At 49.0% G+C, this 18,075-nt stretch overlaps 1 protein-coding gene across 1 annotated transcript in view; it reads left to right on the top strand.

Annotated features, from left to right (window-relative positions):
• The first annotated feature begins 432 nt into the window (after positions 1 to 432).
• Positions 433 to 18,075, top strand: part of kek5 (leucine-rich repeat, immunoglobulin-like domain-containing kekkon 5 protein) — a 102,416-nt gene continuing 84,773 nt past the window's right edge. Inside the window, exon 1 of the mRNA XM_011137156.3 lies at positions 433 to 630. The gene's annotated coding sequence lies outside the window, so the exon portion shown is untranslated. The remainder of the gene's footprint in view (positions 631 to 18,075) is intronic.

The raw sequence follows: 18,075 nt of genomic DNA on the forward strand, positions 1-18,075 counted from the left end.
AATAGTCGGAGGGAAATGGGAAGGAGGAGAAAAGCAGAGAGTTTTACACCGCGGGATATGGTACGCTGTAGCGCCGCGCGCGCGCGGCTTAGTCAGTAGCTTGCATTTTGCAGGCGTCGGGATTGCGATTTGCATGTAAAACGAAATGCGCTCTTGCCCGCGTATTTACCACGTGGATGATACCTCAATATTCCTTGTACTCGAGGTATGTCTGACTTTTCGCTAAATATTTGTACTTGGCGATCTCGTTCCACGATCACTCGAAACTTTGCGTAGGTGCTTCACGAGCGGATGATCCCGCTCGTACCTTAAAACTCCACATGTGGGTTCTACAGTGTGCGATATAATCAAACGAAAACGCATTGATAGCTGTCGAACAAACCGCCGTCCAATCCAAACCAATCCAAACCATAATGTCGCGATTTATATTCCGGCAATGCATTTCGAATAATGCCGCGGCATAATATTATTAGAAGCATATTGTAATAATACCCGGTACACGCGTTGCTTGCTTTTCAATAATAATATTCATCGCCTTTCTTTCTCTTCTTTCGTCGACTAAAATAACTTTTCATCTTGTGTTGCAGGTAAATATATACTTGGGCCATGTTTAGACGGAGTTGGAAACAGGTACGTGCTTATCGAATCTTTCTTTGCATCTTTTTGAGATATTGTGAACCTCATAGCGGCTCGCAGCACACATGTGCGAAATTCACGAGAGGAACACAAAATGTTAGCTGCTACGCACCACCGTATATTACCGCGGCATAATATTATTAGAAGCATTGTAATAATACCCGGTACACGCGTTGCTTGCTTTTCAATTTCCGTTGAAAATATTGAAATGCAACTTTTTCTATAACCTTACACATTCGCATTGCCACCGGTATAAACCGCTCAATACGACAAGCTCCATCTGTCCCCGAAGTATTTCCGGAGTTTTTTTTTTTTTGCAGAAACGTGATTTCCTTGCGGCAAAAACCACATGTTTTAGCAAAAATAATATATATATATATATATATATATGTTATATACACGCATCTTTATATACGAAGGCGTGCGTACATGTGTGGTGTATAGGCCAAATGTGAATAATTCAAATGCCATTTTTCGAACGGATTTGTCAGTTCGACACCCGCACGTACTGCCAGACAATATATCCGATAAAGTGCCGAAAGCAATCGCCGTCATCCACTTGACATAAAAAGGGCTTATTTATGGAGCACCCGTCGATATCTGGCCTAACTTTAATTGGCAGCCGGGTGCCCTTACGCTGTTGCAACCTCCTACCGTTACGGATAAGCGAAGATGATTTATATCGTTCAGTTAACTAACACCCCTCTCGAACCTTCTTTTCTTCTCGCAAAAATATTTTTATTTTTTATTTCTTTTTATTTATTTATTTCTTTTTTTAATTTTTTTTGCAAAAGATTGCGTCAGTCCCGGGTGCATCCTGCAAAATTATTTCTTGCTATATATATCACGATGATATCGCGTATCAAAACAACCAAGCGGTGCTAGCGATTTAATTAAATTGTCTGTTTTCCGTTTGCGTGTAATTGAAATGCAACTTTTCGAGCGTGTTAATATACAAATCTACATGCGCATCGATGTACGTAAAAATATACTCTATGGCAGAGAAAATATAGTTGAAATAAGCAACTTTGCTGAAACGAAATAACTATTGACTTCCGTTTTGGAATTATTTTATGATTATGTTCGCGTTGCGAGTTTTGCGATCGTGCGTGCATATCCGCATGATTCAACACATTGAATAATAAATAACCCATGTGTGTAATGTGCATGCATCATAAATTGATGCGCAGGGATAACATTTTTGTCCGTTTCCTTGATACGCGATGATCATTTACACACATATTGAGATTCTCCATTGGTGCTTTAAATTCTACAGAATTCGCAGGAATAATTCAGAATCAAAAGTTCAACTTAGATTATGTACATTGGACTACCGATAAACTCGGCTTGCAAATTGAACCGGAAATTACTATTTCGACTCGTTAAACAATACAACACATGGTCGAATAAGCCGTTACTGACGCGCGAATACAATACGTTCGAATAAAATGATGTGGGTGTCCATCGATTAGCACGTTCGTTCGACCAAAGTCATACATGTGTGACAGCGATCATTTTGCTCTTTATATCTACATAAACGGACTGAAAGTCTGTTCTACGCACAATTACATGAGGAAAAGAAAGACAAGATAACTCGTGAGAGAAGTTTCCGCGCGAGTTATCGCGCGATTACGCAATCTTCAGTGTATGAAGAGGCTATTTATTCTGACGTTTATTTTCACATAACTGCACATTACTCTTGTTATTCATCATATACTCGACGTCATGTATACCGTACCATTCCGTAGAGAGTTGCACCATTTCCGGCCTTGAAACCATTATAATTGGAGGCATTACAACTTTACCATTATGCCTAGATTCACTTATGCGATTTCCAGCTTTGTGTTGCGTGTGTAAGATTGAAAACAGTCCAACTCTCTCTGGAAAATGACACGGCATGTATGACACGCTTACTGTGTATTCGTTTTTGCGTAACGTTTTTTCATTCTTCCTCTTTTTTCCGATTAGAAAATTAAAAGCGCATCAAATGATCATAGCGGTGATGCAGCGGCTGAATTCTTAATACTCTCTTGTGATCTTAACGTTAACGTGTTACTTGTGGGGCAAGTTTACGTATTATTTTACATTTTATACGTGCATCCTCGTAAAATTCTGAAATTTTGTTATCGTTACCGCCCGGTCCTTCCGACCAGCGCGCGCATTCGTTGCCTTTATCTCGCGGCACACGCGGCAAGAAAACGCCCCGCGCGAAAGCCATTTATGCCGAGGTATCTTGGATAGCATTTTCCGAAAGCGAAAAACCGCGATGTCTCTCTCGCCGGTAGTCCGTAGGTGCCAGGTTTGCACGCTAATGGCGGACGGATTATCGCGAAAGCGCGGGCTTGGCTGTTACGTTTCTTGCACGAAAGAGTTGTTGATACTTGGCGATCCCCCGGTGATAACCCAATTTGTACCGGCCGGTACGCGACAAGTCGGCCTCGCTCGTAAAGCTCCACGGTAAACAATGCCGAAAGCTGTTTTCGCGGGTCAAGAAGGTGCGAGTCAGCTCGCCAGGCACGCGCTCGAAAGAAAGTCACGTTTTTGCACACGAGAGCCGACACACACAGCCGCTATAGAAAGCTCGTTACAGCGCCACTTGTTGTCACAGCCTCCCTCCCCCTGAACCCTTTCGACGGCTCTATTATAACGAAAAGTTCATCTCGCGGGTGCTTCTTTTCGCTCGCGAGACCGTGGAGAATATCGTCGGGGGAGAAGGGCGACGACGCTCGTCGTCGGGGCTTTTGTCCTCGTCGGGAGACGTAAAATTGCGTCCCTTCATCCTCCAATATACATCCACCGAGGCATGGAATCGGCCAGACGAGCCCCGCGTATTGCGCAACAAAGATAAGCACGGTACATTGCAGCAAACACTGATCAATCAATAGAGAACGTAAGGAGGCTGGTTCTCTCTTTTCTTTGATCCTCGCCGCTTTGTTCTCCTCTCTCTCTCTCTCTCTCTCTCTCTCTCTCCCTCCCTCCCTCCCTCCCCTCCCTCCCTCCCCTCCCCCTCTCTCTCTCCCTCCCCCCCCCTCCCTCTCTCTCTCTCTCTCTCTCTCTCTCTCTCTCTCTCTCTCTCTCTCTCTCTCTCTCTCTCTCTCTCTCTTTCTCTTGGTCACTCGTGAGTTTCTGCTCGAAGTTGCGCTCTTTGCAGCATTCACCGCGGTATTTGTCCATAGCAATAACTATGTTTTAACTTACAGCACGGTGAGTTTACAGCGAAATTAATAACAATCATGATCGGAAACTAGATAGACATACGCGCAAAATTGAAAATGTATTTATCACGCTCGGTGCTCCAGCACAAAGAGCATACTCGCTTGTCTATTCGCTCGAATTTCGCAGTCATCCACCATTCGTTCCTATGATATATTCAAACCTGTCTCCCGGATAATGTATGTATTGTATGAGGTAGAAAGGAACTTGTTACATCTGGCTCTCGATCGTTCCGTATCTCGCGGAACTCGCGCTACGAACAAAGCGAGATTGGAAACGCGAATATGTCCGTCTGTGATCTTCCAGCAGGGATTCGTCCTCATTTATCATGTTCGTTCGTTAAAAGCATTCTTCATTATTGAGTAGAGGATAATCTTAGCCGCGATACTCCAGACAAAATGCGCGAACGCTCGCGATGGAAGGATAAGCGCGCGCGCGCGCGCACGCTTGACCGATCATCTTGGAACGAGACGAAGCGGGACGTTAATTCTTTTTACGCTTTAATGAAACCGAATGGATAACTCGGTCGGCGGATTGGCAATTATAATGGGCGTATTTTCATTATTCTAGCAAGCAATATTCGCGTTCGCACGTTGCCGTAACAAGATAGCTCGATGAAATTTCGTAACACGGGTCATAGCGCATCGAAATTGGCTGGGAGTACCTGAAGTACGATGTTACGGGTTCCCTCTCACTCGCAATATTTTTTTAGCGCGTGTAAATATTGAATGCGCGAGCAATATTCGCTACCGATTTTACAGAGTGTATCGAAACGTTTATGTAACTCTTATCTGTAAATGACCAGAGTATTCCACAGGACTTCGAAAACACGATGCTAACTTGCGAGCGTTGTTCTCCGAGCGCGCGCGCGCGCGCGCGCGATCTTACGCTTACGTGCAATACCGACGGATTTGCACAAACGACACGAACAATTAACAGATGCGCCCGATTGCTCTATTCCCTAACGTGAGTCAGTCAGCGAAACGCAAGTTTCATGGAGCGTGCGTTATTTCGCGCGAACAAGATGACCCGCCGAAATTACACGGGCTGTGCTGCTCCGCGCAAGACACTAATTTCTCCGCAAATTACTGCCGCGCGATCGAGTTTGTGCGCACGTACGCGACATTATTATGCAACTGTCACGTTTGAAAAACACAAATATATACGTATGGGTAACACGAAATTCCGGTAGGGAATTCAAAAATTTGCAAATTCTATCTAGTTTCCCGATTCTCGCATTTTCGGTATCGGGAAAATGGAATCGATAAATATAAATTGAGAATATAAATTGACACTTTTGCAGTTTGTTATCCACTTCATCCTTTTAACGAATAAAGGCAGCCGCGAGATGGTGAGCGAAAATAAAAAGCAAAGCAAGAGGGAGAAGGAAGAGAAGACACAAAAGGGAGAGGTCAGCGCTGCATGACGTCGCTTCAATTATGACCAGATTGCTATGGCGTTTTTGAAATCGACACTTTGCGTAGAGCGCTCACCACGATAGAACCCCAAACGTCCCGATACTCGCTGACCTTTTTTTTTTTTTTTTTTCACCATCCACTTTGTCGAGGCCCGCCGACACAGGAGGCAGCCTCTGGTATTGGAATTCTAGAGATGCGAAATGCCGTTCTGAAACGGTTGCGCTCGCCGCCGCAGTGCGTTCCATTTCGCGTGAATATCGAGTAGCAGGCAACGAAAGCAGTCGACTTTCCGACCGCGAGTTATTGTCTGCTACCGACGTCTTCGACTCTCATCGAAATTTCTTCCCACTATCCTCTATATCAGCGTCGCGACGTAATGCGAATCGCACGAGACTCGCCAGCCGATTGCCAGCGGGGGGCTGCTACGAGCGTCGCGGCGACGAGCGTCACTCGATCGAGACGCTCTACGAATGAGGGGAAAGGGACGACGGCGACGTTTCTTGTCTGCACAATCGCGTCGCCTTTTACCATTTATCGCGTAAATGTCACAGGTTCGCGCGCGCGTTCCCGCCGCGCGAACTTATGACGGCAACAATCCCGCTGGTCAAACGTTCGCCGGGCGATACAAACGGGCGGAATAACATAGTTAGCCGACAGTCTATCGGCGATATTAACAATTTTCGAGCGAAATACAAGTGTCACCCGGCGGCGGAAAGTTGCGAATTCGGCTCCGAGCGAAATTCTTTGTTAACTAACTAACTAACTTGCCGGCGAGCGATCGGGCATCGGGTTAAAATGGTGGCTGGCGAGTATACATAGCCTCTCTCGCAGGGCATCGACCATACGCTGATGCAACTTTTGTCAACGTTGTAACGATAAAGGCACATTGTTGCGTTGCGTTAACGATGCCACGCGATGGGATCCCGACCATTCTCGATTAACAAAGTTGACTGCGAGCAAAAGTCGCCGAGATACTGTGCAACTATACACGCGCGCGTAGTCCGACGAACAGGAGTTCCTTGCATGTCGGTTGTGCGAAAAAAAAAACAAGGAGAAAGAACAGGATAAACTAAAATATCGCGGTCAACTGGAATATTAGCGTGCTGGTATCTCGCTCGTTTCGATATTTCGCTCATGGGCGAATTTTATTATCGTCAGCAGCGCGTATGCGAGACAGCGTGTAAAACAACTTTCCGCGTATAATAATTCTCTCATAAAAAGCGATTTCGGTAGCGTAGGCGTATAAACTCGCGTGCCCTGTATTATTAATATTCTGAATGTAACATCAACTGACAGAATCACGCGCGAAATGCAAATTAGGTATTACTCATTCCTGTGTGGACTGTGGTGTAGTAAATACATAGGCAGTGGCGTGTTGCGGGAGAAAACGAGCGCGGGGGGAAGAGAGGAGAGAGGCAGGACGACAGGGGGCAACGCGCGACTTGCAAAATAGCGTGAAATTCATTCGACCTTAATAGGCACTCGAGTGCCGTCGAATCTGTCACAGATCTGTACAATTTCTCACCGTAGGCACGAGCAGAAAGAGAAAAACAGAGGGAGGACGGATAGCCGGCTCACTCTCTCTCTCTCTCTCTCTCTCTCTCTCTCTCTCTCTCTGAGTTATCCATCTCCTTTTCGGTAACGCAAACGCTTTCGGTGGGATACACTCCCGGCGTTTAACATCTTCTGGCCAAAGATTACGTAAGTATGATCGATCGACTGCATCCTCGCGAGGTGGGAACGAAGCATCGCGTGCCTCTCGAGGAGCCAATATTTCAAGAACAGCTTGTAATTCAGAAGTCGGTAACGCGGGTAGGGACGGAGGGGGATGTAGTACATTAAGCAACGTCTTTTAAGAGTCCCCGGATATTTCTCAATCAATTCGCGCGTGGGCGTACGTCTTACATAAAAGCTTTCTGAATTTAGTATTGCAGAACTTATTTCGCATCGTTTTAACATCGAGTGCCGGCTAGCCGGCGCGGCGGTAGAAAAAGATTCCGGTATAAGAAGGAAACTAGAGGCAGCAGAGGGGAAGGGGGGGGGGAGGAAAGGATGATGGTACCTCGCGGCATTCCGTCGAACCGTCGAGGAGAAGCATCGTTGTGTGCCGTGCAATATTAACGGAATTCTCTAAAATTCTCAAGCGTTCCGTTTTAATTTTTTTATAAACGCCTTCATTTCGCGTATCTACGTTTTCTCTTTCTTTTTTTTTACGACGTCCTACTTATCCCGAAGCGAAGCGCCGGGCACGCATCAGTAAATCTCCCTGGTTTACTGCGGCGCGAGATAGTCCGCGTACTCGCTTGTGCGCCCCGTTGCCTCTCTCTCTCTCTCTCTCTCTCTCTCTCTCTCTCTCTCTCTCTGCCATCGCCGCCACCACCGCCGTTGCTGCTACTGAACAAAAATTATATCATCTTGCGAGGCGGAGATGCAGAGGGTACTCGCACGCTACGGCGGTATCGAGGCGAAGCTGCAGCCGCGTTACGTTTGCGAGAGTCGCGATGTTTCACCCCGACAACAAGTGCACGACGCTTCGCGTTGCGCGCGAAAGATATCGCGCGGCGGGACGCGCTCTCGGCGACGCTGCGGCGGAAAACACGAGTGAGTCGTGCGACAATACGTCGTGTCTGAGGCAGTGACGGAAATTTATAGCCAGGCGCGCTAAAAACCGCCGTGGCGAGCAGCGTCGCGGTGCGTTAGTCGCCGGCCGAATGTGCCCGCTAACGGTGACCTAAAATACACTCGCGCGTCAACGTCTTAAATGCGCTCGACCGCTCCGTACGGGCTCGTAAAACTGCACGCGCTCGCGGAGCATGTCGCCCGTATCCGCCGGATCCTCTCTCACCGGAACGGCGCACGTCTCTCTCACCGCCGGATGCGTCTGGATGCGACGACGCAGGCACGAGAGATGCTGCACCACTTTTGGTTTAGCCGGCGCACGTATGAACGGCAATAACCGTAGCCGACGTTGCGATAAGAGAGGAGAGTACTCGTGCGCGCACTCGTATCAGTGGCCCTTCGCCGTGTTTTTCGCCGTTCCTCTATTCGGTTACGATCGATATTTGCGGTAGCCGGGTGTTTTTTTTCCCCCCGACGAATATCGCGCTCGTCAAAGGAGCCTTTCACGAATTTCACGCATGAATACGGGGCGTTGTCTATGCGACGGACAGTGCAAGCGAATATTGTTGGGATCACGAGTTCGAAATGACTTTAGCTATTTCTTTTTTTTTTTTCTTTTTTTTTCGATCGGTCTCCAATACTTCGCAATCTTCTTTGCACACTGGATTCCACTGATTCGCGCCCACATGCGCGATAGATTTCTCTCTCTCTCTCTTTGTCTGTCTCTCTCTCTTTCTCTCTCTCTCTCTCTCTCTCTCTCTCTTTCTCTCTCTCTCTCTCTCTTCTCTCTTTTTCTCGGAATTTCAAAGTCGGAGTATCCTTTATGTCCCGATTTGAACACACGGGCGCGCGATGCCTCCAGACCAGGAGGTATTCCTCCAGGTAGCGATGCAGACACGTAGCATTCTTTTATGATATATTACATACGCTCGACTCCGACATATCTCGACTTCCGTCATGTATCGTCGTACATATCCCTCTGTCGCGATGCGTTCTCTTCTTTCGCTTCGCGATCGGGCCGCTGGTCGCATATATTCTCTACCAACGCTCTTTCTCTCTCTCTCTCTCTCTCTCTCTCTCTCTCTCTCTCTCTCTCTCTCTCTCTCTCTCTCTCTCTCTCTCTCTCTTTCTCTCTCCGCTGGCTGACCAGCCGGCCAAAATTGACAGCTTGTAAAGAAATATCGGCGCATAGACCACGCTTCGAAAATCCTGAGTGGACGGGCCGAAGAATATCCCGCAATCACGACACTGCATGACATTTCCCGTTCGCGAACGTAATCCGCGCCACGGTCGATCCAGCGCTAAACGTGGCGCAATGCTCGGCAACTTTCCGCGAACGTCCATTTCGCAACCGCTTTTCGTTATCCGACGTGGGCGGACGGAGCGCGGCGCAAGATCAGCGCAACGTGTCGACATTAATCCATGTCCGACCTATCGGGGGGTGTGAGATCCAAGCAAGGATCCGCCGGCGGCCTCCGATGGTCTTAGTCGGGGCCCACCGTATGCAAACACCGGTATATCATAGCCTGGCAGCTCGCTATGTCACGCGGAACTGAGACATCGCGCGCCGAAAACTTGAGACCGCTCGAGTCGGGCGCGACGGAACCGCTCTACTCAATTTCGTTCCCGGTTATTTGTTTGTCCGTGCAGCTCGTACACGTCTTGCAGGAGAGTAGAAATCGCGACAGCCGGCCACGGGGATCATTAAACCCCGGGTCACGGGACACCGGGACGGTTCGCGAACACGAGCTCTAAAGGAGATTAAAAACGATTAAACGAAACGATTAGATCCCACGCGAAATCGCCTTAAAGCTCGCAAGTGACAGCTGTGATGCTCAAGGGTATAAGGGGGTAATGCCCCGCGAGAGTGGACGAAGCGTTAATCGATAGATTCCAGATCACGCGGGACGAACGTAGGATGTTAAAAAAAAAAAAAAAAGAAAGAGAAAAAACGAGGAACATCTGCCGCGAGCATTACAGCAACGAGCCGGACTCGTCAACGTGATTTCGTCGTCATTTTGTCGCTTGCACCGAAGAGTGACAGTGTGTGCGCGTGTGTGATGTATGCGTGCGCGAAACGTCCTCCATGGATATATTTTATTTTTATTTGACGAACGGACTCTCTTGCTCCCATCCCCCGCGCGTCAAGAGGATGCCCCCATATACTCTCGTTCCGCCAGTGTCCTTCCGCGTGTACTTTCCGCTCGCTCGCGCGCGCTCTAGTCTAGGATATTTATTTTTATAATATAATAAAAAGGCGTGTGCAGTTACAGACGAAACTGCCTCGTAAATCGATGATCGCGCTCGTGGAAGAAGAGATCGTGAAATAAAGAGGGGCCGGGAGAGGGTTCTGCAGAGGAGGAAAAGAAGGTACGTCAGGTCGGCGAATTCTCCGCGTGGCGGCACGGCGCGTTACGTAGGCGCCGTAAAAACGCTGTATTGACGACAAGCGCGCGACTTGGCATCCTTGAAAGTCAATACCGCAGACTAACGCGGATCGTGAACGCGTGCAAACGACTATGAGAGAAAAAGAGAGAAAGAGGGGCTGAGAGAGAGAGAGAGAGGGGGGAGGGGAGAGAGAGGGGGGAGAGGGGGAGAAAGAGAGAGAGAGGGGAGAGAGAGAGAAAGGAGAGGAAGCGAGAGAGTTCTTCCTTCTGCGGTCGGAAGCGCGATGCCTTTAAGACCGGACGAGGGGTCGGCCGGATTATCGATTAAATAGCAGGATGTCGTCCTCGTATGTATACATCGTGAGTGTACGACGACGCAGTCCAATGGCGCGTTCAACCCGAGAATAAATATTGAGCCATGTCGAGAATCGCATACGGCGCGACTCATCTTTCTTTTCTTTGGCTCTTGCCTCTTTTCTGCCAACTCCCGTCTCGTTCTTTTGTTCTCTGCTTCTTTACGCTCCCTTTTTCCTTCATTTTTTAGTACGCCGACACTTTTGTATTCTGTACGTGTTAAGACGAAAATGTTTACTTCTTCATAATAGAGAACGTATGGAGCAAATGTTATTTCTGTCGGAATTATTTTACTCGGTATGCAATGGCACAAGTTATTTAGTTCACCCCGCGAGGTGGAAATGCAAGTAGCGGCGAAGCAAATGTTCGTCTCGTTTAAATATAATCCATGAGAATTTCCGGCCTCTCGCTAAATAAGGGGTCGAGGATGTCGACGCGGAAAGACATTGTCAAATCAGGAGATACGATCGAAGAATCGTAAAATCAGGTTTCGCGAGAAATACCCTTTGCGAGAGACGGTGATTTAATTATACTCTCGTTAATATCGTTACACCGAGAGGTGCGAGCGCAATGCTATTCTGTGCTTTGGACAATATATTTCCTTTCCGTTTCTTTCCAATTTCGTTCGTTACACCGAGGGAGAGAGAAAAAGAGCGAGAAAGGAAGAGACGAAGAAGAAGAGAGGGAGAGAGAGAGAGAGAGAGAGAGAGAGTGTGTGTATATGAGCGGGAGAGATCTATTGCGCGATTTTATGTCACGTCTTTGTTGAGCGCTCGTACGATGCATCTTCCTTGATAGAAGAAAAAGTGGTCGTGATCGAAGAAAGCGCAGTGCCCGATTCATTGACCTCGGGACCTTCGATAGCAGTAAGTAAAAGAACACTTACCACGGTTCTCAACTTTGCTGCGACTTTGCGACTTCTGCAATTTCCACATTATCCTCCCCATAAATAGATCGGATCGTGAGAGACTAATTTCAATTTTAATCTTATCTTACGGCGCACAAATATTCGCGTTGCTCGTCCTCGGAGTATTCACATCGTCCTGCTATTCGCAGGAAATCCGATTTTATTTTAACGCGGTTTATATAGCATTTTTGTACCACCTGCGCGTAATTGTCATAAAAATATTACGCACCTCGTCGCCCGAAATATGCACCGGACATTTGCGTAAAACATATTTCTTTGCGCGGTCGTTTGATCCCACCATTTAATATCGCCGCGATATTAAATATTATTACAAATTCCACTATATCCGCGCAAAAGCCAGACTTCATTGAATACCATTTTTTTAATAAAATACTTGCAATTTCTGCGTTAAAACTCGACGTGCACCGAATTTAGTGGTAAAACCGGCAACGGGCAATTCCCTTAATGACAGTTTTACACAAAACATTTGGGAAAGCACCCGGACGAAGACGAATCTCAAAGCAGATCGGCTTCTATCCGCCATTTGCGATTTACTCTTCCTCCCGTTACGACGTTAATCCCGACTTCCCCAATTATACGTGACGCATCGGTCTCGCAAATCGTCGGCGGTATAACTCAAGCCACACAGTGAGAACCCGGACAAACTGGGAAGATAAACGACTCGATGTACTATAAAAGAACCGACAGTGGCGCGGTCGATGCCGAAAGCCCGAGAGATTGTTGAGAAAGCGGGGGCGGCTAGAGAGTGGTGGAAAGGAGGAAAAGTGGAAGGACCAAGTGAGGGAAGAGAGGACGCGGCGATTCCGGGCCGTGCATCGTGGAAATGCATTGAAGCGCGTCCAGAAGAGTCGATACTCTGGAGCGCATCGATTTCGCGCGGGCTTATCTCGTCGATAACGGAATCCGAACTCGGTCGGGACTTACTGTACTTGTTCGCGCCATATGCGAGGCTGAGCGGCAGAAGAAGGAGAAGAGTGAGAGGCGGGAGGGGGGGGAGATAGAGAGGGAGAAAAAATACGCATTGACCCAGTGTGGCACCATGTGCGCGCACCTGGCGAAATGTTTCACCGTGCCGACTCGATGGATATCGTGGAATTGAGCGACGGGCGGATCCTACGTTGTTGACGAGTGACACTGGTTTGATCGATCACTATGCCGCACGATCGGCGCAACAGGCAATTAATAATTCATCGCTTTTCCCACAGATACGGACAGATCGCTCTCGCGTCCCTCCGCCCGGCGCGTTTTCCAACAGGACTCTCAACGGCGATTAGAGGAGGAGGCGGTTAGGAAGGCTCTCGCGCAAGCCGATTGGGGATGAATTTATGATCACTCCTCCTTTTTAACGTCTCTCCGATCTGATCCCCTCTCTTCAGATCCCGCGACGATCGCGAATCGAAACGGATGAACAAACATGTCTATGAGTGAGACGAAAGCGCGCGCGCGCGCTAAAATTTTATTTGAGAGTCTCTGATCCGTATAAAGGAGAGCTCTCTCGGTTCTCCTCCATCGGCCAGTGACCCGTGTCGGTGGTCCGGCCTTCTTATCAATTGTGTCATTATAAAGTTAACGATCTTGCTCCGTTAACAACGGCCAGTCCGTTTTGAGAGACTCTATAATCCTACGGTGCCTTTGTCCGAGCGTATTCGCTTGTGACGTTCGATTTCCCGTGGGCCGGAAGTCGCTATTGCCATTCAAAGACCTTCTCCCCCAGGGTGCAATGCTCCAAGGTGTAATCAATTTTAAATTGTCCGTAATCAGTGGCGCTCTTTACGGAGTTATAGCTCGCTACTGTTCACGAAACGAACTCGAGTTTCTTGTGATGAGGGGGAGAGAGAGAGAGAGAGAGAGAGAGAGAGAGAGAGAGAGAGAGAGAGAGAGAGAGAGAGAGAGAGAGGCGGGGGGGAGGGGGACAAAAGGGCAGAGGCTGTTTACGACTCCACGAATACGACGTCGGATAGACGCGCGTTGTTCGCATCGGTTGTACCGTTCGCCACTGCCGTCGCTATTATTCGAAAATCCGCGAACAGGCGCGAGCACGGAAGCGCTTAATGCACCTCGACGGTTCTCTCCGTCGCGATAAAACTATGACGCGATCTTCTCCCCTGCAATTGCGAGGCACGGTCTCTCTTCAGATCTCGACGACGGCGGCTGTCTGAATCTGAATCCGCGCGATACAGCTGCCTCGCGTTTCCGTAAATCCTCACGGCTAATTTGCACGCTTTGCTTACCACGCGCCCAGCCCAGCACGATGGCGCGACGATAATTTCAAAGCGGGCTTGACAGTTCGCGCAATAACGGCGAAGCGTTCCTTGTGAAACGTAGATTTTATCGTTCGACACGCTGGCAAGAGTCGATTTCAATCGTCCCTCGGATATAAGAGGGCTCCCCCCCTCCCGGCGGAGGGCGGAGGGGACTTTTGCGAAGCGAGAGATGGGCGATATTGAACGGTAATATCCTCTCGTAATAATCATTTATGTCGAGCCACATCGAGCGAAGGTAGAGAGAATCCGGCGGATGGTATGAATTTTTGTTGATCTTTGGCAATCGTTGCGCTGCGTGCTGCAACGTAATCGTATAAATCAAAATTCCGCGGAATTTTTTTCATCCTTTTTTCCATGCTCCCTCGGTTGTAGAACAACGATTATTCAATTTACTGTGTAGTGTAAGCTGCACAAAGCAAACTCCGCGTTACGTCGTTTCAGAACAGAAAGAGAAAGGGGGAGAGGGAGAGGGAGAGAGAGAGAGAGAGAGAGAGAGAGAAGAGGGAGGAGGAAAGGAGAAAAGATTCTTATCCGTTTATTTGACGAAAAAGTACCCGACAATACGGTTTATAAAGAGCAAGAGTTAAAAGGATTGCACGTGGAGAAAGAAGAAAACCCCCATTAATATTGCATGAGGCCGATTATACATGTATATTTATATCGGGTTGTTTAATATTAATAATTCGCTCTATATTCTTCATTCTCTTTAGCTTGTTCTTTCAAACTTTATTACTTATTCCCAAATGAACTTTCTCGACGCATACATCGCACTGTACCGCGCCGTGCCGATCCGCCCGTGTAAAATCCGAGAATAAAGGACGAGCACGGCGGTGAATTTCGTTTCATCTCTCTCGACTTCTCTCTCTCTCTCTCTCTCTCTCTCTCTCTCTCTCTCTCTCTCTCTCCCCCTCTTTCTCTCCCTCATTCTCTGTCCCCCCTCTTCTCTCTCTTTCTCTCTACGTCTTTAGTTCGTTCGCTCTCGTGCAGCAGTCCCGTACCGAGGAATTTCAACAATCTGGCTGGCGCGTCTTCCGGAGCGCCACGACGGTCGCCTATTTGACGGCCGCGTTTTCACCCGCGCGAAACGCGTCCGTAAATTACATCTCGCGCGCGTCTTGCGGTGGTACACCGCGCGCGCTCGATTATACGCGAGCGATGTTACGTGACGGCATATTCGACCACTGTTATGTCGCACCTGCAGGAATCGAGTGCATGCGAAACGACGACGTCGCGTCGCCTCGTCTCACCATCGTGCTTCGCATCGCCCTCGCTTGCGTTTGCCTGCGTGCCTCGTGTTTGCTCGGAGGGCACACGTCAAAACGGCAGCATTCTGCGGATGCGCCGACACGTGAATACGCGCGTCAACTCGCGCGAGAAACGTCGAAACTGTTGCCGAGCAGCAGCGTGTTCGCGGGCTCGAACGTCCCCGCGACTCCCAACCCGACTTTGCGCTCAACTCGTTAGCATCCGCATCGTGTCCCGCGACAAACGGGTCTTTGACAACGTGCTGGAAAGACAAACGGGTCGATCCTCGGCGGTAGAGAGGGGAGTCATAACGCGAGGAGGCCAATCTACGGTGAATCTCGCGTGAGATCCACTTTGATCCGCTTGGCAAGTAAGATATAAATCTTTAATCGGGCTTGACGATCGCGCGCACCGGCTGATGGAAGCTGACGACGACGACAATGACGAAGACGTTCGCGTTCGACGTCCGCCAACTTTCGCGGCGCGCGATGGAACATCGCTCGTGGGGAGATGACGCCAACGGCATGATAATAAGAAAAGCGCACTCCCCGCCGGCACTAAGAGGACCGAAGTAGCGAGATACCTCTTTTGCATGCGCTCCAACTCGTGTAATCTAAAAAAAAGTTCTTCCGACTTGTTGATGACGCATCGACGTACCCGAGTCGAAGTTTTGATCCTACTTAATCAATATTTTATTCGGCGTGTATTTGCTTTAAGAAAAGAAAAAAGAAAAAGTAAAAAGACGCCAAGTTTACGCGCTGCTTCTTATTCCCTTTGCGCGAAAGTAATCTTGCGAAAAAGTAATTGCCGATTAAAATGTGGCAAGGCCGCGCCCGATTCGCCGACTCCTTTCGTTTTTCACGGATAGCGCGCGGTTTAGTAAGAAAAAAGCGGTGAAGAATGGCGGAACTTAGGAGGGAGACGGTTGAAATCGACGGTTAAGTCGACGACGTTTACAAAGAGTTTGCACCTTTAAACGTTTCTGTTGCAAGAGCAATTTTTCCAACGAGGATCGCGCGAGCTCCTCCTCTCTTCCGTCTACGCGTCAAAGACGCCCTCGTTATTACTCGAGGTACCCGCGTCGTCGAGCTACAGCACGGTAATCGTTCTAAGTTGTAAATATCTTGCAGGAGCACGTACATGCCGATATACCGCCGGTCGAATTAAATATTTAAGCTGCCGGAGTGCTGAATGTCTGAGTATCGCACGCTGCTCTTTGCGGAGTAAAAATGTACATTCGCGCTGGCTGTAAATGTAGGTATAAAGAGCGGCCGCGCCGCCGTAGTAGCGTTTTAGATAGATTCTAACGGCGACGTGCAGGATTTTCTCCGCGTGCCACAACGGCACGATACGAAGGCACGAGGGACAAGCTTTTCATTTCGAGACGATTGAGCGCGGATTACGCGAATCCTCCGTTGAAAATCGCGTGTCCGCGCGCGTTGGAGTCCCGCTGTTGTTCGACGGAGTCGAGAGAGTTTACGTGCACCCCGTCGCGGGAGAAGCGCAACTGGGAAAGTACGATTGAAACACGAGTTATAGATTACGTCAGTTCGAATTGCATCCGGCGAGCCGGATTTATATATTTCGATTTGCGTTCGGCCCGCCGCGATTAACCGACGCGCGTCCGCGCGCGCGCGCGCGCGGGAAAAACAGACTAATGAAACTCGACTTACTCGCGTAATATTTAAATCGTTGATTGCGCGCGAGTCACTAGTTGTCCCAATCGCAGTTGACGCAATCATTCGTGAACGATCGCGGGGAATCGCTATTTACCGTGGGATATTAACAGACGCAGACGTTAAATATTATCGCAGCGTCTTAAAAGCGCGGTGGCTTGCGCTCGTTAAGTAAATTCGTGGCTGAACCTTCGTCCCCCTCGGTTTCCTCTCCCCTTGTGTATACCTTTGATCTGAAATTATTTGCGTCTCTGACGTACAGGTATACCAAATATGTGTACGTGCGGCTGCGTATGCGCTCCGTGCGGCTGCGTATGCGCTCTGTGTGTGTGTGTGTGTGTGTGTGTACGCGCGTGCATACATATTTGAAAGTCCGGAAGATTACAGGATTCCCGGAATTAGGCGCCACTGGCACAGGATACGCGCGCGATGTACTGCAGCCTCCCTGACTTTGCGCGCTGCATACTCAATCGAGCGGTTAAGGAGAGTTACGGGACCCTCTTCGGGAAGTCCCGAATAGAGAAAAGAAATGATGGAGAGAAAGAGGGGGCAGGGGAATCGCGAGAACACGCGAGCTCTAGCGTCGTCGCGCGCGAGAGAAATTTCGCGTGGTGTGACACGCACACCGAATATTATCCCCGCGAATCTTATCCGCGGGGTGCGACCGCGATAAAGTGCCCCGCGCGCGCCGCGCATTAGTCTTTCAACATTATGAATTTATTCATATGCGTGTGCGCTCGCGCTCGAGAGAGCCTACACGTATAGAAGCACGTATACACACACACACACACACACACACACACGGGCGCGCGCGCGCAGCGCTAGTCGCCGTTTCGCTGGGAAATGCTGCCGACTGATCCACGTGCGATATCAATCACGAGGCGCATTTGCAATTGAAATGATTCGCTCAGCACCGAACGCCCGCATCCTCGCCAAAAACTCGTATTTCGATCGGTCATCGCGCGCCGATAAAAATTAAATAGTTCGATGTCGACGCGGCGCGAAGCGATCTTGTCGGAATACTAAACGATTCTGGAATTCGCAGGATTGGTTTGTTTTTCACGATTGGATAAATAATTTCGGCACGCGGTGTGCGCCGCTCGAGGCCCCGTGGCTATCAAAGATTCGTTCGCGCGCGCGCGCGCGAGAACCGTGCTTCTCGAGCACGAGCGCGACTTCCCGATTTCGCGAGGCTTGCAAATCCGGCAAACGCTCCTTCGCCGCTCCTTCCCGTCCTTCCTCCTTCGAGAAGCATACGTGTATATCCTTGGGGAATTTTTCCCCGTCGTCGCTTATCCGCGGATCTATAAAGTAAACGCTGCACTATTCGCGCGC

This window comes from Harpegnathos saltator, unplaced genomic scaffold, assembly GCF_003227715.2.
Source record: "Harpegnathos saltator strain DR-91 unplaced genomic scaffold, Hsal_v8.6 scaffold93, whole genome shotgun sequence".
Lineage (NCBI taxonomy): Eukaryota > Metazoa > Arthropoda > Insecta > Hymenoptera > Formicidae > Harpegnathos > Harpegnathos saltator.